Genomic DNA, 22070 nt, shown 5'->3' on the forward strand with positions numbered 1-22070 from the left:
TAGCCCAGGAAGGAAGGAGAGGCTGCCTTAATGAAAACGCACCAAGGGCTTTGAATTTTGCCTTTGGTGAAATAAAAATCCATAGGAATGAAGCAGAGGAAAACTGTATTAAATGCAGACTTATGTAGTCTGGAGATAGAAGGTGGTGGTGCGGTGGGAGAGGTTGTCTTATCTGGCAAGGGGTATTTTACAGAAGTCTAGGTAGGAGCTAACAAAGGCATTTCCATCAATAAAATGACAGAATACTTATGTAGACTAAAAAGCCAAGCTACTTTCTGATTTTCTGGTGGGGAAGATAGAGAAGTGTCAACTGACACCAGATATATTTGAACACAAGAATATACAGTATTGATTACAGACTGACTACAAAGAGTGATAGACAAGGTTCGAGGCTATCATCTAGTATAGTAGCAAGATGTATGGAGGTAAGGAGGCACTGGTAGGATAAAACTGTGGAGCCAGCTCAAAAGCTCATTTTTATACCTCTATTTAGTTTGAGATGCCTCTGAGCTATCTTCATGGTGCTAGAAATGCACATCTAATAGGTTCTGGCGCATAGATGGAAAGTAGATATAAATGGCACTTGTTGAAAATATTATAAAACCTATATTACCCTTATAGATGACAGACTGAGGTTTGGAAATGTTGAAAAACTTGACCAAGGGCAAAGGGCTAGTGATAAGCAAGCTTCCTGAGTCCAAAGCCAACCTCCTCATCCCATCAGGACTTCCATAATTCCTAGTGCAATGTTTTGTATCTAGAAATTTTTGAAAAATATGTATCAACAACTGATGTCATCACCCAACTTTTTACCTTTGCTTCAATCCTGTCACTCCAACAAATAAGTTTAAGGAAGAAAGGTACCACTGAATAAGGACAAATGGTGTTCTGCATAGAATAGTGAAAATAATAGGTCCTTGCTGTATACATATTCATTGATACCCTGAAATTAAGTTCATTTTACATTTTTCCCATCAGCAGAATTGCAGAATAACTAGTCAGAATGTATCCTATTCCATGAAAGATTTCGTATTCTGACATTTCAGCAGTATCACACAGTGTTAAGATCAACTTCTAAGATTCTTTATGATAAGACAACTTTAATTCTAGAGTTCTAAGTCACTGTTTTATTTGTGAATTGAGTTTGTTAATTTTTCCATTTCAGATAACAGGTACATATATTTCCAAAGTCAATTTCTTTAGGTCAGATTATTCTTCAGATCTCCAGATCAAAATTCATTCATTCAACATTTGTTGAATATCTACTATATCTGGGAATACTGCAAGATGTGATAGAGACAAAAATAAAAATCAGCTATAAGAAACTCAAAATTCAACAGAGAGAACATATAAATACATAAATATACAATAGAAGCAGAGAATGGGGAACATATACAGTTAGCATCATTAATAGTAAACTTTATGTATCATTTAGAAAGGCAATGGAGTGCCCAGATATTTGGTCAAATGTTAATCTGGGTGTGTCTGGATGAGATCACCATTGGAATCACAGGACTCTGTAAAGCACATTGTCCTTATTAATTTGGGTAGGCTCTCCAAATTCACAGAAGACCTGAAGCAAATAAAAAGTCTGAGTAAGAGGGAACTCCTTCTGCCTGACTGGATTGAACTGAGGCATCAGTCTTTTCCTGCCTTTGGACTCAAGGCTCTTCTTAGGTCTTAAACATGCCAGGCCTTCAGGCTGAAACTTTCACCATTGGCTCTCCAGGTTCTCAAGCCTTTGGATTCAGACTGGAACTACACCAATAGATCATCTGGGTCTGCCTTTCGGCGACTACAGATCTTGGGACTTCTCAGCTTCTATATTCACATGAATCAATTCTTTACAATAAATCTCTTCATATATTCCTTCTATATGCATCCTATCATATGTACTGTATACTTATATTGTATATTATATATAATATGTACATGTACACATGTATACATATGTGTGTATATGTGTATCCCCTTGCATGTATATCTATCTCTCTATCTATCTATCTATCATCTATCTAATTTGTTCTGTTTCTCTGGAGAATCCTGAGTAATGCAGTGCCTAACTTCAAACCCAATTATGTTTGGCTAACCACCCCCGTGCTCTATTCAGCCATATGTTTCACTGAGCCATTCATAGTGGTGCCATCCTCCTTTCTAATGATTTCTTTAAAAAAGGACATAATTTATAATTTTGGATAATGGAGATGGGTCTGCTTGGCATCTTCTATGAAAACATCCTCTTTGGTCTAAAACGGGAAAAGATGTCCTATTCTTGACTTGTACATGTTCGTATTTGATGTTTGAACCCATGTCAATCATCTGGTGCACAATGAAGATGGGAAAAAGAAAAGACTGAAATGACCAGGGTTCTTGATACCTTTACTGACTTGCTGAATTAATGAACTCTGGAGCTCCCAACCTTTAGCTACTTATTATGAGGGATAATACATTTCCTTTTGTTTAAGCCATGCTGACTTTTATTTTCTTATGTGTGCCATAAACTGTAAATCTGGTAAATGCTATAATACAATGTTACTATAAATCTGGTGAATGCAGCCATAAAAATCACATGGTATCATGAGGGTACAAAAAGGAAGGTAATGCTTTCCAGAATTGTGGCAAGAACTTGAGATTTCAGTATCAGTCTCAGAAGTCCTAGGTTTGAAGTTACTATGGAATACCCAGGTATAAATGTTCTGCAGGTCATTTGTTATTTAAATCTAGAGGTGAGAAAAGAGCACTGAACCAGAAACACAAAGATGTGTAATTTTGGGGGCATGCATTTTGTAGTAAAAGTCTTGATGTAGGTGACATCTTTCAGATAGAATTGCAGAGTATAAAAAGTAAAGGGATACCTTATAGAAAAAATGGGAAGTGTCAACCTCCAATAGATGGTCAGAAGAAGAGGAACCCAGAGTGGAGACTTAAAGAAGAAGCCACATGAAGGTGGAAGGAAAGAAGTAGGAAGGAGTTGTAACACAAAAATCAGATGTACAAATGAATTCAAGTGGGGGAAAAAAATAAGCAGCAATAAATGCCTTAAAATGCTGCAGAAATACAAAAGCAAACATTGGCTAGTCAACTTGGTTATTGGGATTGTGTATCAGTCCAGACTATGTTTGGCTGCATATGACAGAAAACTATTGTTCATGTAACAAAGTCCAGAAAAAGAAAGTTTCAGGAGTCCTCAGGGACTTCACAACCTCATCAATGTCCCAGGTGTCTTCATTTTTTCTTTTCTAGACAAAGAGCTTTTCATCTTTATGGGCATATTATGATCACAACATGGCTGGTGCATCTCCATTCTCACATCTACTCTGCAAGTAGAAAGGAGGTAGGAACAAGTAACAAGAAGAAAAGTGTAGGACTTTTTTTTTTTTTTTTTTAATTAGCAAAACACATCTTTCCCAGAAATCCTCTGTAGACTGTCAATTACAGCTTCAAATCTACCAAGGAAGGTGGGTAATATAGTTTTTTAAATTAAGCTGGCTCATTATTATTATAAACATTCTTTCTCTCTTAGTAAAAAAAAAAGAAAACAGAAATGGGTATTAAAAGGACAACTATCAGAATCTGCCACAGATGTCATTTAAAATGTGAGTGGGAATAGTTTTAGAGGTGGAGTTGAGGCAAAAGTCAAAATTAAGCCAGAAGAGGGCCAGTTGGAAGAGGAGGATATGATAAAGCAGACATGGGCAGGAAGTTTGTTTGAGAAGCAAAGAAGAGATGGGGTCATACAAATGGATGTTGTGTAAATTTCTATTAGTGTTGATATGTATGGGAAAGGATCCTTGGATCTTTCCTCCTTGTGCTCTTTTTGCATCTGCAGATTCAGTAGGCATTCAACAATTGCCAGTGGAATTGATGAACAGTACTGAGATTGTTGAATTTGGGGGTTCAGTTACTAGTCTTGCTTACCCATAAGCCCGAAGTTTGTGAAAGAGAATGATTGCAATGGGCTGAAATGTAGGGAGGTACCAGATCGTGTAGACCCTGTCAAGGCTTCTGTATTTTAACATAGGAATCTTGAGAATCACTGAATGATCTAAACTTACATAGACACAATCAAATTTGCAGTTTAAAAAGGATACGCTTTAGGCCAGAGGTAGGGCTGAAGGTGGGAAGTCAGACTAGAAGTCAAGAGCCGTAATCTAGACAACAGATATGATTGTTTGGACTGGATTAGTGGTGATGATCACCACATTCCATATTCCTTCTTATTATCTAATAGAAATAGTAACAAATAAACCATTTTATTGCTGTTCCTGTGCCAAATATCTTTCTAAGTGCTTTGTCTTATCTGTATTATGTATTTATATCCTCTCCTCAACCCTCTGATTTAAATGTCATACAGCCCAGTCACTGAGCCATGACCAAGGACTCAGCAGCCTCTCTTTTGCACCCCTCCACTTCCCGACACCCTGTTCCCCACTGGCCCCCACCAACCCTGCCCTGGTCTTCTGCAGGCTGTTTCTACCAAGGAAAAAGTATGGTAGAGTATGCCCTTCTATACAGAACCCCCTCTCTTTCCAGCCCTTGGCTAATGCAAGTAAGGGTGATGATCTGCTTCCCGTTGGCACTGAGGATTACAGCCATGTAAGAATTCAACAAAGAAACAGCAGGAAGACCCTTACTACTCTCCATCGACGGTTACCTCTATCAATATTTATGATAAAAAGAAACTAGTGAAGATGTTTAAGAGAAATTTTCTGGGGTGCCTGGGTGGCTCAGTGAATTAAAGCCTCTGCCTTCGGCTCAAGTCATGGTCTCAGGGTCCTGAGATCAAGCCCCGCATCAGGCTCTCTGCTCAGAGGGGAGACTGCTTCCTCCTCTCACTTTGTCTGCCTCTCTGACTACTTGTAATCTCTGTCTATCAAATAAATAAATAAAATCTTAAAAAAAAAATCTGCCTTCATCTCAGGTCGTGATCCCAGGGTCCTGAGATGGAGTCCAGCATCAGGCTCTCTGTTCAGAAGGGAGTCTGCTCGGGAGGGACTCTGCTTCTCCTTCTCCCTTTGCCCCTCCCCCTGCTCTTGCTCACTCTCACTCAAATAAATAAATAAAATCTTACAAAAAAAAAAAAAGAAAGAAGAAGAAATTTGCCTGCCAATGGTCCTATAATTGAACATCCAGAATATGAAGTAATTCCAATATAGGGTGAACAGTGCAAGAGCATATGCCAGTTCCTCATAGAGACTGGACTGGCTAAGGATGACCACCTGGAATTTCATTGGTTTTAAGTGCTTTTGGCTCACTAAAGCTTAAGTGAAGATTTCCTTGCAATGACTAAAATTTCCCTTCTGTCCTTTGTAACAAATTTAAAAATCTCACAGCTTCTATAACGTAACCATTTGGGGTCTCCTTTTAACTGGGACTAGTGTAACTCCTTCATGCAATAAACTGAAAAGATTCATGCTGTCTAGTTTTAAAGTCCCTCACTTAAACAGAGGTTAAGCAGTAGGAACCTGGCAAAGTCCAGCCTGAAACCAAGCAGTAATGTGATGTTTCTTTTGGTCAAGCCCACAGCCCCAGGACCACAGATAGCTATGTATGGCTAGAAGCTCCTTGGCTCTCATTCTTGAGAGTTCCCTGCCCTAAGAGAATGTTACCACCTGAACAACCCACAGGAAAGCTGAGAGGACAGGATGGGGTAAGACAGCAACAGCAGCTGTGCTGCTACAGGGTCAAAGAAAGATCCCTGGTGTCTCCAATCGGACCAGGTAGACAGAACTTAGAGCAATACCTTCCCTCTAGGGAGGTGTGATAGGACATCTGGCTTGCTACCAAGGTCTAGACATATCCTAGCTAATCAATGTCCAAACAACAGAATGTAAGGCCAGCCTTCTATGAGAATTAAACTTTGACAAGGGAACAAACTTTAGACCGTTGTATCAGGAATGTAACTATCTGTAGAGCTTTCAACTTACTAGTTGTGGCTGTCCAATGCCATGTGAAGTAACAGACTTTTTTTTTTTTAAGCTTATTTATTTATTTATTTGACAGAGATCACAAGTAGGCAGAAAGGCAGGCTGAGGGGAGGAGGGAAGCAGGCTCCCTGCTGAGCAGAGAGCCTGATGTGGGCCTTGATCCCAAGACCCTGGGATCATGACCTGAGTCAAAGGCAAGGCTTTAACCCACTGAGCCACCCAGGCACCCCAACAAACTGTTTTTTATTTATTTTTATTTTTATTTTTTTCAGTGTTCCAAGATTCATTGTTTATGCACCACACCCAATGCTCCATGCAATATGTGCCCTTCTTAATACCCACCACCGGGCTCACCTAACCTCCCACCACCCTCCCCTCCAAAACCCTCAGTTTGTTTCTCAGAGTCCACAGTCTCTCATGGTTCATCTTCCCCTCCGATTTCCCCCAATTCACTTTCCCTTTCCTTCTCCTAATGTCCTCCATGTTATTCCTTACGCACCACAAGTAAGTAAAACTGACTTTCTCTGCTTGACTTATTTCACTTAGCATAATCTCTTCCAGTCCCGTTCATGCTGATACAAAAGTTTGGTATACATCCTTTCTGATGGCTGCGTAACAGGCTGGGTTTTGCTTTATTTTTTTCCTTCAGCTTTAACATTACATAATGTATTTAAACCCTTATTTAAATAAAGCTTGTTTTCAGGAAAAAAAAAAACAATGGCATACAGATAAGGAGAACTGCAGGTACTTGCCCAAGGTCACACAGCCAGTATGTCTGAACCAGGATTTTAAATTGGGCTGTGTCTGGCTTCAGAGCCCACAAGCTCACCGCACACTGTGGTAGGCAGCAATGCCTCTCTCTCTCTGACTGTGCTGAGAGGCTGGTCTCTTTGTAGCTTTGTGTATAAGTCAAAGCCTGCATTACTGAGCTGTACTATCTCTCTTCAAGTCCAGCTTCCATGTTCCCCTCACTGTATGAACGTGGGGAATTATTTACCTTTTATTGCCTTGGTTACCAATTTTGTAAAGTGGGGATAGTAATGATAATAACAAATTCATTTGGTTGATATAAAGATTAAATGAGTTAACATTTGTAAATCCTCACCTCAAAATAAGTATGACTCTTACATAGAATTTATATACGTTTTTTAATAAAATAAAAATTTCAAGGTATACTAGATACTGAAACCCCTGTGCAAATGTTTCTTTGATGGGCTCATTCATTCAGATATTTTTCAAGTGTACATGAAAATTAATTGTACATTTGACTGTGTTTTCTCACTGTTCTATGTCAATTTGACTTCAGTTGCTTCAATTACTTAGTACTTCAATTAATTACTCCCAAAATGCAAAATATTCAGTGCTCATCTATAAGATTGTTACTATAGTGAAAGTCTGGCAAACACATATGCTTTTACTTTAATTGCTCATGCACTTACGAAAGAACAGTTTTCTACCTTGGATAATTCTGACATGTAACTAATATATGTGTAGCTCACTTCATTTTACTCCCTTTTTTAGTAGACACGATGCCATGTATATTAGATTATGATCTTGCAAAAAGATCCAGAGAGGAAATAAGTTTAAGAGAAACAAACCTGCTCCTTGTTTGGTTTTTACTTCTAACAAACAGCAAAAGAAGTCATCCCTTTCCAGGCTGAAGCTGTTAGAGTTGTGCTCTGAAAATTGCACTTTAGCGTCAGCCTATTGCCACTATTGAAAAGTTCATTATTGTTTTTTTCATGTGCCAGGAACAATGTATTTGCCAAACCAATCATGAGTCTGACTGCAAGCGAATGGTAAAGGTACATAGGACTATAGGAGAGGCAGCCAGGAAGCAGTGGTATGGATGGAAAACCAGACAATTTGGCTAGGATTGCATTTTCAACACACTCACCTTCACTGTGGTAAACTCAGGATTTTATCAGTTACTTGGAACTACCATGGGCAGGCTGTTGGGCAGGTAACATCTCTGAAGTTATAAGTGTTCAAAAATAGAATGTTTCTCCAAAGACCCAGCAGGATTTTTACTCCCAATTAGGCTGCCTATCTGCAGTGATGCCTTCATGGGTCTAAGGGGATGGTGGGAGGTATGGCTGATACTCCTTTAGCTAACTTTATGCAGTTATGATCTTGAATCACTCTATATCTCTTGTCTGCATATACTGGTATCTTTCTGTCTTGGATCACTGTCACCATAGTGATAGCCATGCAATGGCAACAGTGAAAAGAAATTTAAATTTTGCTAACTTCACAGGGAAGGAAGATGGAGAAAGAAAAGTAAACATGATGATTTGGGCATTTCCTGGTGCATTGAGGACTAATGCCCAAAGCTGGGAAGAAAAGACTGTCAAGCAGACAAAGGGCAATCTAGCTAAAACCAACTGTAAAGCACAAGATAGAAATATCTGAATGCATACTTACATAGCAATATTTTTTTCCTCCCTACACCTATACACAAGGACTAGATGAAACTGGATCTGAAAGTTGGAGAAAAGTGATACAGTAGAAAAAGGACAAGTTTGGATGAGAATCATGGAAATGGTTGCTCTCTTTTTTTTTTGAGATTTATTTATTTTAGAAAGAGAGAACATGTGCAAGAGAGAAGTGGCAGAGAGAGAGAGAAGAAAGAATCTCTTAAGCAGATTCAACACTGAGTGTAGAGCCCCACAGTGGGCTGATCCCTTGACCTCAGGATCATGAACTGAGCTGAAATCAAGAGTCAGTTGTTTAACCAACTTCATGATCCAGGCAGTCTGAGATGGTTGCTCTTAAGGAAGAATGACATGTTCAAAGTGTAAAAAATTCACCTGGTTCACCATTTTCCCTCCCAGATACCAGTGAGACTCCAAAGCACCCGCCTTACAAAATGGGGGCCATTTTGTTTACTTTGTGAATGTATGCCTAGGCAACAGATTTGAGAGCTGTCCCTGCACCGAAATGAGCAGAGGAGACAACTGGAAAGAAATGGCAGAACCAAGAGAGTGAGCAGGCTTCTTCATCATGCCAGAATGAAAAATTTCACCAAGGCAAGGTTATACTTGAAAAGGTATCCAGGATTGAGCCATACCCCCACCTCAGCAACAGAACAGGCTGAGGGCTATCAGAGCGATACCATACATTTGTCTCCTCTACTTTTTGAATCTAGATCCCCAGCTCAAGATCGTACTGGAGGGAGGGGAAGATATGGAATGTAAACTGAGTTTAAGATTAAAGTTTTGATGAAGTGGGATCTATTCCTATTTTGCAATGGTGGTACAATATTTGCAAATCAATCAGCGTGTCACATTACATTTATAAAAGAAAGGGTAAGAATCATATGATCATTTCAATAGATGCAGAAAAAGCATTTGACAAAGTGCAACATCCACTCATGATAAAAACCCTCAACAGGGTTGCTGGGGGGAGGGGGAGAAGGAGGATGGGGTTATGGACATTGGGGAGGGTATGTGCTATGGTAAGTGCTGTGAAGAGTGTAAAACTGGCGATTCACAGACCTGTACCCCGGGGGATAAAAATATATTATGTGATTGTAAAAAATAAAAAATTAAAAAAAAAACCCTCAAAACAGTAGGCTTAGAGGGCACATATATAGGCCATATATGAAAATCCACAGCTAATATAATCCTAAATGAGGAAACATTGAGAGTTTTTCCTCTATGGTCAGTAACAAGAAGACAGGAATGTCCATTTTCATCACTTTTATTCAACATAGTACTTTAAGTGCCAGCCACAGAAACCAGAAAACAAATAGAAATAAAAGGTATCCAAATTGGTAAGAAAGAAATAAAACTTTCACTATTCACAGACAACATGATGCTATACACAGAGAACCTAAGATTCCACCAAAAAGCTGCTAGAATTGCTAGAATTTAGTAGTCACAGGGTACAAAATTAACATACAGAAATGTTTTGCATTTCTACACACCAATAACGAACCAGCAGAAAGAGAAATTAAGGAATCTCTTCCATTTGCAATTGCACTAAAAACAATGAGTTACCTAGGAATAAGCCTAACCAAAGAGATGAAAGAGCTGTACTTTGAAAACTGTAAGACACTGATGAAAGAAATGGAAGACAATGCAAAGAAATTGAAAGACATTCCATGTTCACAGACTGTAGGAATAACTGTTTAAATATCTATACTACTCAAAGCAATTCACACATTTAAAGCAATCCCTATCAAAATACAAACAGCATTTTTCACAGAGCTAGAACACAAAATCTTAAAAATTATATGCAAACATTAAAGGCCCCAAATAGCCAAAGCATTCTTGACAAAGAAAAATAAAGCCGGAGGTATCACAATTCCAGACTTCAAAGCTGTAGTGATCACGACGGTATGGTACTGGCACAAAAATAGACACACAGATCAGTAGAACAGAACAGAAAATCCAGAACTGAGGGCGCCCGGGTGGCTCAGTGGGTTAAGCCTCTGTCTTTGGCTCGGGTCATGATCTCAGGGTCCTGATCGAGACCCACATCAAGCTCTCTGCTTGGCAGGGAGCCTGCTTCCTCCTCTCTCTCTCTGCCTGCCTCTCTTCCTACTTGTGATCTCTCTCTGTCAAATAAATAAATAAAATCTAAAAAAAAAGAAAAAAGAAAAATCTAGAAATGAGCCCATAATTTTATGGTGAATTAATCTTTGACAAAGCAGGAAAGACTACCCAATGGAAAAAAGAATGTCTCTTCAACAAATGGTTTTGGGAAAACTGGACATCAACAGACAACAGAATGAAACTGAACCACTTTCTTACACCACACATAAAAATAAATTCCAAATGGATTAACAATCTAAATGTTAGACATGAAGCCATTAAAAACCTAGAAGAGTGACATCTGGGTGGCACAGTCAGTTAAGCCCCAGACTTCTGGTTTCAGCTCAAGTTATGACCTCAAGATGGTGAGATCCAGCCCCACATGAGGCTCTGCACTCAGCACAGTCTGCTTGGGATTCTCTCCCTCTACCCCTCCCACTTGTACTCTCTCTCTCTGCTTCTCTCTCTCAAATAAATAAATAAATCTTAAAAAAAAAAATTCACAAAGAGAACATGGGCAGTTAGTTAACTGCTTTCACATTGGCTGTAGAAATTTTTCCAGATAAGTCTCCTGAGGCAAGTGAAACAGAATTTAAAAAATAATAAACTATTGGGACTACATTAAAAAGAAAGAAAGAAAGAAAAAAACCTTCTGCACAGCAACAGAAACAATCAACAAAACTAAAAGGCAACCTATGGGATGGGAGAAGATACTTTCAAATGTCATATCTGACCAAGGGTTAGTATCTAAAATACATAAAGAACTTATAAAACTCAACAGCCAAAACCCAAATAATCCAATTAAAAATGGGCAGAAGATATGAAGAGACATTTCTCCAAAGAAGACCTGCAGAGTCAACAGAGATATGAAAAGATGCTTATCACTCATCATCATGGAAATGAAAATCAAACTATAGTAAGATATAACCTCACACCTGTCCGAATGGCTAAAATCAATAACACAAGAAAAACAGGTGTTGGCAAGGATGTGGAGAAAAGGGAACTCTCTTATACTGTTGGTGGGAATGTAAAGTGGTACAGCCATTCTGGAAAACAGTATGGAGGTTCCTCAAAAAGTTAAAAACAGAACTACCCTTTGATCTGGCAGTTTCACTACTAGGAATACAAAAATACAAATTCAAAGGGATACATTCACCCTGATGTTTACAGCAGCATTATTTATAATAGCCAAATTATGGAAACTGCCCAAATGTCCATCAATTGATAAATGGATAAAGAAGTTATGGGAGATATCTGTATCTATATCTATATCAAACCTATATCTATATCTAAGTATCTAGCTAATGGAATTCTACCTAGCCATACAAAAGAATGAAATCTTGCCATTTGCAATGAAATGGATGGAGCTACAGTGTATTATACTAAGTAAAATGTCAGTCAGAGAAAAATAAATACCATATGATTTCACTCATATGTGTAATTCAAGAAACAAAACAAAAAGCAAAGGGAAAAGAAAGAGAGAGAGGAAGGAAAGAGAGAAGCAAACCATGAAACTTAACTACAAAGGACAAACTTCTGGTTACCACTGGGGAGGTGGGTCAGGGAACAGGTGAAATAGGGGATGGGGATTAAGGAGGGCACTTGTAGTGAGCACTGGGTGATGTACCGAAGTGCTGAATCACTCTACTGTACACCTGAAATTAATATTACACTGTATCTTAACTGAAATTTAAATAAAAACTTAAAAACATAAAGTTCTTAAATCGCTTGAGTTTTTATAGCTAGATCAACTAGAAAGTTGTGGTTTCTGCCCCAAATGTCATTATAGGGAAGGAAAGAGAAATTTAGCAGAGCGGCATTGAAACCAGTGGTTGGGGAAAAGATTCATATTTGAAATCTTACTGTATAATTTAGAATCACCAATAAACTGGTAAATCTAACATGTATAATTATGTAACAAAAATAATGATAAATCATCTAGTTTTTTGGGTGTTGTTTATTTTTTCTCTCCTTCCACTTGATTATAAGTTCCATTAAAATTCCAGCAAAAATAAGTGAATTTATAGTATGCCACATTAAATCAGGTTAACAATTGTAAAATATAAAAAGCAAGTTTTCCCAATCCTTCAATGTTTATTATTAAGACATCTTAATTTCCAAGAATCTGAGTCCTCTGCTGTTCCAAGACTCAATAATTCAATTATTCATTTCCCCATTTATTCACTCAATAAATATATATTCAACTTCACACACATTACAGTATGGTGGGACTTCAAACATACTTTAGAAACAGTTTTTCCAAAGAACATAAAATCAGAGCTGGGGAGGTAAAAGAGAATTCAACAAATTAGCTGAGAAGAAGGTGTAAAACAGAGAATGAAGTTGTATTTACACACGGTGATCGCTTTTCAGAAGACCGTGGGTTGATCATGTATCAGGAAAGCAGTCACAGAGGCATAGAATGTGAGGAGGCTATAGGGAGTTGACTGGTTTGGATGGAGGAAGTACGTAGAAGAAGAAAACAGGGCCAATAATGAAATCTGAGGGTATATGAAAGAAAATCATTAGAAATGGAGAGCAGTTTTTCTCCCCATGGTATAATCCAGGAAATGTATTAATAAAAGATTATTACATTTGATGTAAACAGTAGGGGCCAGAATTTGTGAAGCTAGCTACTTGTATGGTCTGGTGGCTCAGCCACTGGAACATCCACTATGTGAACAAACTGAATTTAAGTTATCTTGAGGTTGCTTTCACCCTTAAGAAAAGCCCTATAACTACTGATCAATATGCTGTGCAGAGCTTCTCCTTGAAACTGCTGGGTAATTTTTACTGCAGTTATAATTATAACATTTACTCATTTTTTGGTGTAATTACTGATGCTCACAGTAGCTCAACTTGAATATTTCAAAATCATTTGAATATTAATTTAAAATACATTTCTTCTGTTTATTCTTCTTTTATTTTTAGCTGCTACAGTTGCTGACTTTCTAAGAGGAGCCAAAAGTAATGCCACTTCCCTGAAGACTGCCCTGACCTTTGCCACCAAATAATGAAGTTAGAGCCCATGTATTCTGTACTCTTCATTTGTCATTAGTTATGGAGTGACATGTGCAAATAACATTCTCTTTAATTCGTTCATTAGTTTTTAACTCTGTGTATGCTTTTGAATTCAGCTAAGTTTTAAATTCCTTGAGAGAAAGGGCGGTAGATCATAAATTGCTGTAGTCATAAAGCAAGGTTGTTATTTCTTTTTAATAACTATTATGTCTAAATGCAACGAAATATGATCACATTCCATTCAATCATTTTCATTTGCCTTTTAGAGCCAGATATGGGCTGAAAATTTGTTTTGTAACTCAAATGCTCTCACACAGTCTGAGTTGTCAGAGCTCCCTCTCTATCCATTTCCCATAGAATTTCATTCACCTATTGGTATCTTCCTGAATGCCTTCTCAGATCCTTTCACATTCTTGCACCTTCTACTCTGCCTGAAAACAGAGAAACTAATTTCTGTAATACATGAAATAAGTTGACGTCCTTTTTAGGTAATACAGTGCCTTAGCCACTCAATCAGAGAATTAATGGTAGGAATTTTAGATATTTTGTTTCTAACTGGGACACTTTTTGTTAAAACAGAAATCCAATTGCACAGGGAGCTGTCTACCCAATGACCTGGGCAGCCTAAACTTTTGGTGATCCTAGGAAACCTTTATTTAGAGTGTTAATTCAAAGTTCTTTGGACTAGTGTTGAGCTCTTTTCGAGATAACTTCATTTTCCTTGCACTGATTCACCTTCTGATGAATAAAGAAGAGCACACAGCTGTAAAGAGATCCACAGTTAAAAAAAAAAAAAAATTCTAGGGAGTTAGGTCTTGAAGAAGCAAGTATGATTGTAGCTTACATTAAAATGTTTCATTCAAAGTAGATCCATCTAGCATGAAACAACAGTCTCTGAATATTATGATAGAAGAAAATGACACTACACAATTTATAAGGAAGCGATTTCCTTTCTTACAGCTCTAATGATCTTATTTATACCAAAGCACAGGGCAGCCATTTACACCATACCTGTTCCTTCTGTGATATATTCTGCTGGAATACGAAACAGGTTTATATGAAGGCTCACCTTACACTGCACTAAACAGTACCTGGTGATTAGTAAAAACTCTGCTGATCTCTTTTTTTTTTTTTTTTAAGATTTTATTTATTTATTTGGCAGACAGAGATCACAAGCAGGCAGAGAGGCAGGCAGAGAGTGGCAGGATGGGGAAAGCAGGCTCCCCGCTGAGTGGAGAGCCTGATGCGGGGCTCAATCCCAGGATGCTGGGATCATGACCCGAGCTGAAGGCAGAGGCTTTAACCCACTGAACCACCCAGGCACCCCTCTGCCTGATCTCTTTTAAAGCACATTTTCCGGGACGCCTGGGTGGCTCAGTTGGTTAAGCAGCTGCCTTCGGCTCAGGTCATGATCCCAGCGTTCTGGGATCGAGTCCCACATCGGGCTCCTTGCTCGGCAGGGAGCCTGCTTCTCCCTCTGCCTCTAGCCTGCCACTCTGTCTGCCTGTGCTTGCGCTCTGTATCTCTCTCTCTAACAAATAAATAAAATCTTTAAAAAAAAATAAATAAATAAAGCACATTTTCCATTCTGGAACAATTCGTGTTTATTTTTCAAACAGTGATCCAAACTAGATGCTTCAGGAAGAATTGCTGAATTTCAAAATGCAACACCCTATAACATTAAAAGAGCTTTCTAATTTGAAATGGTATATAATTAATATCTGAAAATTTTCTGAAAAGTTCTTCCAGGTTTCCTGTGATAGCCAAGGGTCTTTTTCAACCACAGACCAAATCTATGTAGGCCTAGAATAACTTGGTATTTTGACAATCAATTAATACCTTGTATTGTAGCCAAGATAGTTGTTCAACCTTGTCTATGGTTTTAAAAGCAAACTTATCTTCATTCCACATAAATTGCTGAAATTTTTTTTAAAGATTTTATTTAATTATTTGACAGAGAAAGATCACAAGTAGGCAGAGAGGCAGGCAGAGGGAGAGGAGGAAGCAGGCTCCCCGCAGAGCAGAGAGCCCGATGCGGGACTCGATCCCAGGACCCTGAGATCATGACCCGAGCCGAAGGCAGAGGCTTTAACCCACTGAGCCACCCAGGCGCCCCAATTGCTGAAATTTTTAATAAGACAATTATAAAGAACACTTTCAGGTTCACAGGAAAACCGAACAGAAGATAGACATTTTCTATATATCCCCAGCCCCACACATGTAAAACTTCCTCATTATCAACATTCCCCACCAGAGTGCTATCTTTATTACAAATGACGGAACCTGCATTGACACATCGCAGTCACCCAAAGTCCATAGTTTACATTATGGTTCACTCTCGGTGTCGTACATTCTATGGGTATGGACAAATGTATGATAAGCACCAGCATTATACTTCCATACAGAGTATTTTCAAGCTCTAAAAGTCCTCCATGTTCTATGTGTCCATCACTACCCAACTGGCAAACATTGGTAACCAATTACCTTTTTACTGTCTCCCAAGTTTGCATTTTCCAGAATATCAAATAGTTGAATAATATAGTATGTAACATTTTCAGATTGGCTTTTTTCACTTAGTAACAATCACTTAAAGTTCCTCATGTCTTTTCATGGTTCAACAGCTCATTTCTTTTTAGTACTGAATAATATTTCCTTCTCTGGATGTACCATAGCTTATTTATCCACTAGTCTATTGAAAACATCTTGGTTGCTTCCAAGTTTGGCAATTATGAATAAAGCTGTGATAAACATCCATGTGCAGGTTTTTCTGTAGATACGAATTTTCAACTCCCTTGTGTAATTACCAAGGAGTGCAGGTACTAGCTTGTATAATAGGTATATGCTTAGTTTTATAACAAAATGTCACATCATCTTTCAAAGTGGCTGTACCTTTCTGCATTCCTACCCACAAATGCTCACATTTGGTGTTATCAATGTTCCAGATATTGATCATTCTATTAGATGTGCAGTGTTATTGCATTGTTTAATTTTCATTTTCCTGAGGACACATGATGTGCGGCATTAGTGCACATGTATCTTTGTCATCTGTAAATCTTCTTCGGTCAGGTGTTTGTTAAGATATTTGGACATTTTTTTTTTAACTGGCTTATTTGTGTTATTATTGTTGTGTGTTTTTAATCTCCCTGTATTGGGCAGTTTTCCATTTATCTCTCTGTTACTGAATTTTAGCTTAATCCTATTGAAGTCTGAGAACAGATATTGTTTGATTTCTATTCTTTTAAAATTTGTGAAGTTATGCTATGACCCAGCAATCGCACTACTGGGTATTTACCCTAAAGATACAAATGTAGTGATCCGAAGGGGCACATACACCCAAATGTTTAGAGCAGCAATGTCTATAATAGCCAAACTATGGAAAGAACCTAGATGTCCATCAACAGATGAATGGATAAAGAAGATGTGATATATATACACAATGGAATACTATGCAGCCATCAAAAGAAATGAAACCTTGCCATTTGTGATGACGTGGATGGAACTAGAGGGTATCATGCTTAGTGAAATAAGTCAATCAGAGAGAGACAACTATCATTATGTTCTTCCTGATATGAGGAAGTGCAGATGCAACATAGGGGGTTTGGGGGGTAGGAAAAGAATAAATGAAACAAGATGGGATCGGGAGGGAGACAAACCATAAGTGACTCTTAATCTCACAAAACAAACTGAGGGTTGCCAGGCGGAGGGGGTTTGGGAGAGGCAGGTGGGGTTATGGACATTGGGGAGGGTATGTGCTATGGTGAGTGCTGTGAAGTGTGTAAACCTGGCGATTCACAGACCTGTACCCCTGGGGATAAAAATACATTTAATGTTTATAAAAAAATAAAAAAACAAAAAATTAAAATAAAAAAAAATTTTAAAAATATGTTAAGGTATGTTTTATTTTTGATCCATTTTCACAATCTTAGCCTTTTTATGAGTGTATTTAGATCACTGATGTTCAAATTGATATAGATGGGTTAGTATCTACAATTTTGGTTACTGTTTTCTATTTGTGGTCCTGGCTATTTAGTACTGTTTTTTCCTTCCCTTTCCTGCCTTTTGTGGATTTAGCTGAACATTTTTTATGATTCCTTTTTCTATCCATTCTTAGCGTATCATTTGCCCTTCTTTTTAAACATTTCTTAGTTGTTTCTCTAGAATTTACCCTATACACTTACAGCTAATCCAAATTCACTTTCAAATAATACTATACCATTTCACAGGTCGTATAAATACCTTATTATAACAAAATTACTAAAAAATTATCCTAATTTCTCCCTCATATCCCCTATATCATTGCTGTTATGCATTTCACTTACATAACCATAAGATCTAAGATACTGTTGGCCTTATTATTTTGAACTATTATGAGACAGATCAATTAAGAATAAGAAAAATAAGTTTTTCCTTAACTTTCACTTCCTCTTTTTTTCCCATGCTCTTCCGTAGATTCTTGTTTCTAACCTTTATAATTTTCCTTCCTTCTAAAGATTGTTCCACATTTCTTGTGAGGAAGGTACACTGGCAACAAATTCTGTCAATTCTTTTGTCTGAGAAAGTGTATTTCTCTTTTATTTTTGAAGGATAATTTCACAAAGTTCAGGATTCTAGATTGGTGTTTACTTCCTTTCAACACTTCAAATATTCCACTCTAATCTCTTCTTGCTCACATGGTTTCTGAGAAGTCAGATATAATTTTTATCTTTGTTGCTCTATAGCTAAGGTGTTTTCCCTTCTGGTTTCTTCCAGGATTTTTTTCTTTTTCCTCGAGTGTCTGTAGTTTGAAGATGATATGCTAGTTACAGAGTTTTTGTTTGTCTGCATTTGTTTGTTTGTTTCTTTGTTTTGCTTTTATCTGCTTAGTGTTCTCTGAGTTCCTGCATCTGTAGTTTGGAGTCTCACATTAATTGAGGGAAACTGTCATTCTTGTTTCAAATATTTTTTGTCCCTTCTCTTTTCTTCCCCTCTCATTTCCCATTTCCACATATGTCCACCTTTTGCAGTTGTCCCACAGTCCTTGGATATTGTTCTGTAATTTTCAGTCTTTGATCTCTTTGCTTTTCAGTTTTCAAGATTCTACTGATATATGCTCTATTCCAGAGATTACTTCTTCAGCCACGTTCTTGCTAATAAGCCCATTAAAATCATACTTCATTTCTGTTACAGTTTTTGTTTTTTAAATCTCTAGCATTTCTTTTTTGTTCTTTCTTAGGATTTCCATATCTGTGCTTACACTTTATACTGCCCATCTGTTCTTGCATGCTGTCTACTTTATCCATTAGAACCCTTAGCATATTCATCATAGTACTTTAAATTACCTGTCTGATAACTCTAATATCCCTGAATGTCTGGTTCTGGTATTTGTTCTGTCTCTTCTAAGTGCATTTTGTGTCTTTTGGCATGACTTGTAATTTTTTCTGTTAGCTGGACATACTGTCCCTGATAAAAATAACTGTTGAAAATAGTCCTTTACTAATGTGGTGGTTATACAGGGGAGGAGAGGAGGCATTCTAGAGTCTGCAGTTGGGTCTCAGTCTTTTAGTGAGCCTATGCCCCTGGACTGTACTGCTTCTCAGGTTATTTTTTTTCCTCCCCCCATGTGGAATGGGATGGCTGGAACAGGCTCTAATTCAGCATTTCTCTCCTTCCGTGTGGGAGGCTAGAGCTGGGTGGAGTTGGGTATTTCCCTTCCCCCGTGTCAGTTAGGTTCTGATAACACTCAGGCAAGCCAGGCTCTCACTAACTAGTATTCTCTGAATGTAGGCCTTATTGTTGTTTTTTTAAAGGTTTTACTTATCTATTTGACAGAGAGAGAGAGAGAGAGAGAGAGAGAGAGAGAATGAACGACCATGGGGCGAGGTGGGGGGTTAGAGCAAAAAGTAAACTCTCCGCTGAGCAGAAAGCCTGATGTGGGACTCAACGTAAGCCTTGATGTAGTTCTCGATCCCAGGACCCTGGGATCATGACTTGAATTGGAGGCAGGTGCTTAATCTACTGAGCCACCAAGGCGTCCCTGAAAGCAGGCCTTGTTAAGAAGAACACAATGATCTGGAGTATTTAAAAATGGATCTTTTCCTCCTCCCCCTGCCAAAAGCATCAGGGAACTTTTCTCCAATATTTACTGTGGGGAACTGGTTGAGATTCCGGAGGCAAATCTCACAATATTGCTGGGATCTCCCTATGACTGGGTCTTCCTGCTGTTTTTAAATCTTAGTTGTGTCCACACTGAGCCTCCAGGGATTCATCAGTTATATTTTAGGTTTTCCTACTCTGGCACTGGTTCCTGTGGCAGTTTCAACCCTGAGTCTCTGCTCTGGTAAGCTACGAGGTGTTTTCCTGTCTGTATCTCCAAGCTCTGGAGTAGCAGTTTGTCCTATGCCCTCTTTATGGATCCAAGAAGAGTGGTTGATTTTTCCATCTGTTCAGCTTTTTATTTGTTTTTAGGTCAGAATGATGACATTCAAGCTCCTTACATGCAGAACCAGAAACTGGAAGTCTCTCAAAATTGTTTTGAATCTTTCAACCACAGAGATGTAAATTATAAAACACATGTTAAGGAGGTATATGAGAGTTCAGTATACCTTATTATATAAAAGTTGGTCACTAAAGACTATATCTGCATTAAATGGTTCATATAATTTACTTGTGTAAAATTGCCAAGTCTTATTATTTTAGACATTAAAATAAGCAAAGCAGATTGAGTGTTTAAGTACTTGGTGACTAATTTGATCAACACAGTGCTGTTGTCTTTAACGGTACAACTTGTGAAGAATGTGTGTAGGAAGAAAGGTGGGAATGAATGTTGTTGATGATCCCTGATTTATCTGCAATAATCCCAGCAACATAGGAGTTTGCTGTTATTACCTGATAATACATACGAGGGAATTTGATGCTTAGGCAGTTCTGTAATTAGTTGTACACTATTCAATGATGAACCACTAAATTGCCTATTTGCTGATGAATGTGATACTTATTGATAGATCATAAAGGCCTCAAACTTTGTTAACCATTTATACATGTATCACCTTATTTACTTCTCCAAGTAGACTTTAAGTTTGGTGTCTTATTTTCATGTTATATTTGATGTAACAAAGTTTTAGAAATATTCTGAAAATTAATCAGAAATTTGATCAAAATAGTAAATGGTGGGTTGGATTTGAAGTCAAAACTATCCGAATTCACTGGTACACTATGTCACACTATATGCTACACACAAATGAATGAGAAGGAAATACTATTTCTTAAATTTTTGAGTAGTGGGACTGATGTTTTAGGTTCATAATGTTAGGTGCAGCTCCCTGACCAAGCAAATAAAAAAAAAAATGATCTTTAAAAAAAAGTTGTGATTTCAGATTTCCAAAAGAGATTATGTGAGAATACAGAAATACTCATATACTCTTTTAGGGTTTATAGATCTTTTGTAGATAAGTTATCTTGTACTGTTTGTCCTATGTTATTATATATGATGAATAAATATTTATTAACTTTCATTTTATTCCTTATAAAATATAAGTCGCCAGTGGAGCAGTAAGAATACATAGTTAATTTAGGAATGTGTTTCTGCTCAGTTTTATAGTTCTTCTGGATCAAGGGCTTTTTCTACCAAGAAGGTACCAAAGCAATTAAAGACCTGATAAAAAATAAGACTCTGTTTCATTGACTTTCATGTCAAAGGGAGAAGTCTGTATCACTAGCAACTCAAATACAGATACATTCAAATATGTGTACACCTGTATGTTTTAAGTTTTCTATACTATGTATATATCTTTCTCTCTGCCACCTTTTGCACAAGTTTCAAAAGCTGGGAACTAACTTGGTAAAATGGCACCCCATTTATTTATATTGAGAGTTCTTCAATCAAACTTCAAGTCCTCACAGGATAGAAATAGCCTTCTTTCTCTTCACTTATATGTATTTCCTGCAATTCTGTTGCCTATTTTGAAATACAGTCCTATTTTTGCGTACTAAGTTCTATTACCCTCTATTTTTCCGTGCCTCCATCACAAATAGGGTGCCACTGTGCTTTCTTTGAAACTTCCTTGCATTTGTCATTTCATTGATGTAAACGTACTATTAGTCAATTCAACATTCAAGGTGAGTTCATAACGCTGACTTACAGAAGAGCATTACAGTATTTTCTGTATCATTCTCAATCATATCCTCATTTTTTTCCAGCATTGTACACTGAAATACTCACAATGATGCATAGATCCTTTTCCTGAGAGGTTACAATGCAGAGTGAAATAAGAATACTTTCTGGTAATATATTACTTGTCACACAGTGATTTCAAAGCACTTTGTTAACAAAGAAAGATTATTACCATCAATTTAATGGGAACTGAAACACATAAGTTAAATTACTTTTTCAAAGTTGAACAGAAAGTAAGTTACTACATTATGAACATAATTCATGTTCCTGTCATTACAGTGTTTAATTCTATCTAGTGGAACACACTTCCTTTCAGGCTGTCTTCTACATAACAATTTACTGCCCACTTGGCAGAGCAGAGGCTCAAATTCATGGATATAAGAATCTACTATATCTAGGCAGAATCTGGGTTTACCTAGTCACACAGTGTCATGA

The 22070-nt window shown here is 37.6% G+C and overlaps 1 pseudogene; it reads left to right on the forward strand.

Moving 5' to 3' along the window:
* Positions 1 to 415: 415 nt before the first annotated feature.
* Positions 416 to 5240, forward strand: LOC116571478 (annotated as a pseudogene).
* The last annotated feature ends 16830 nt before the right edge of the window (positions 5241 to 22070 follow it).

This window comes from Mustela erminea, chromosome 13 (assembly GCF_009829155.1).
Source record: "Mustela erminea isolate mMusErm1 chromosome 13, mMusErm1.Pri, whole genome shotgun sequence".
Classification (NCBI taxonomy): Eukaryota; Metazoa; Chordata; class Mammalia; order Carnivora; family Mustelidae; genus Mustela; species Mustela erminea.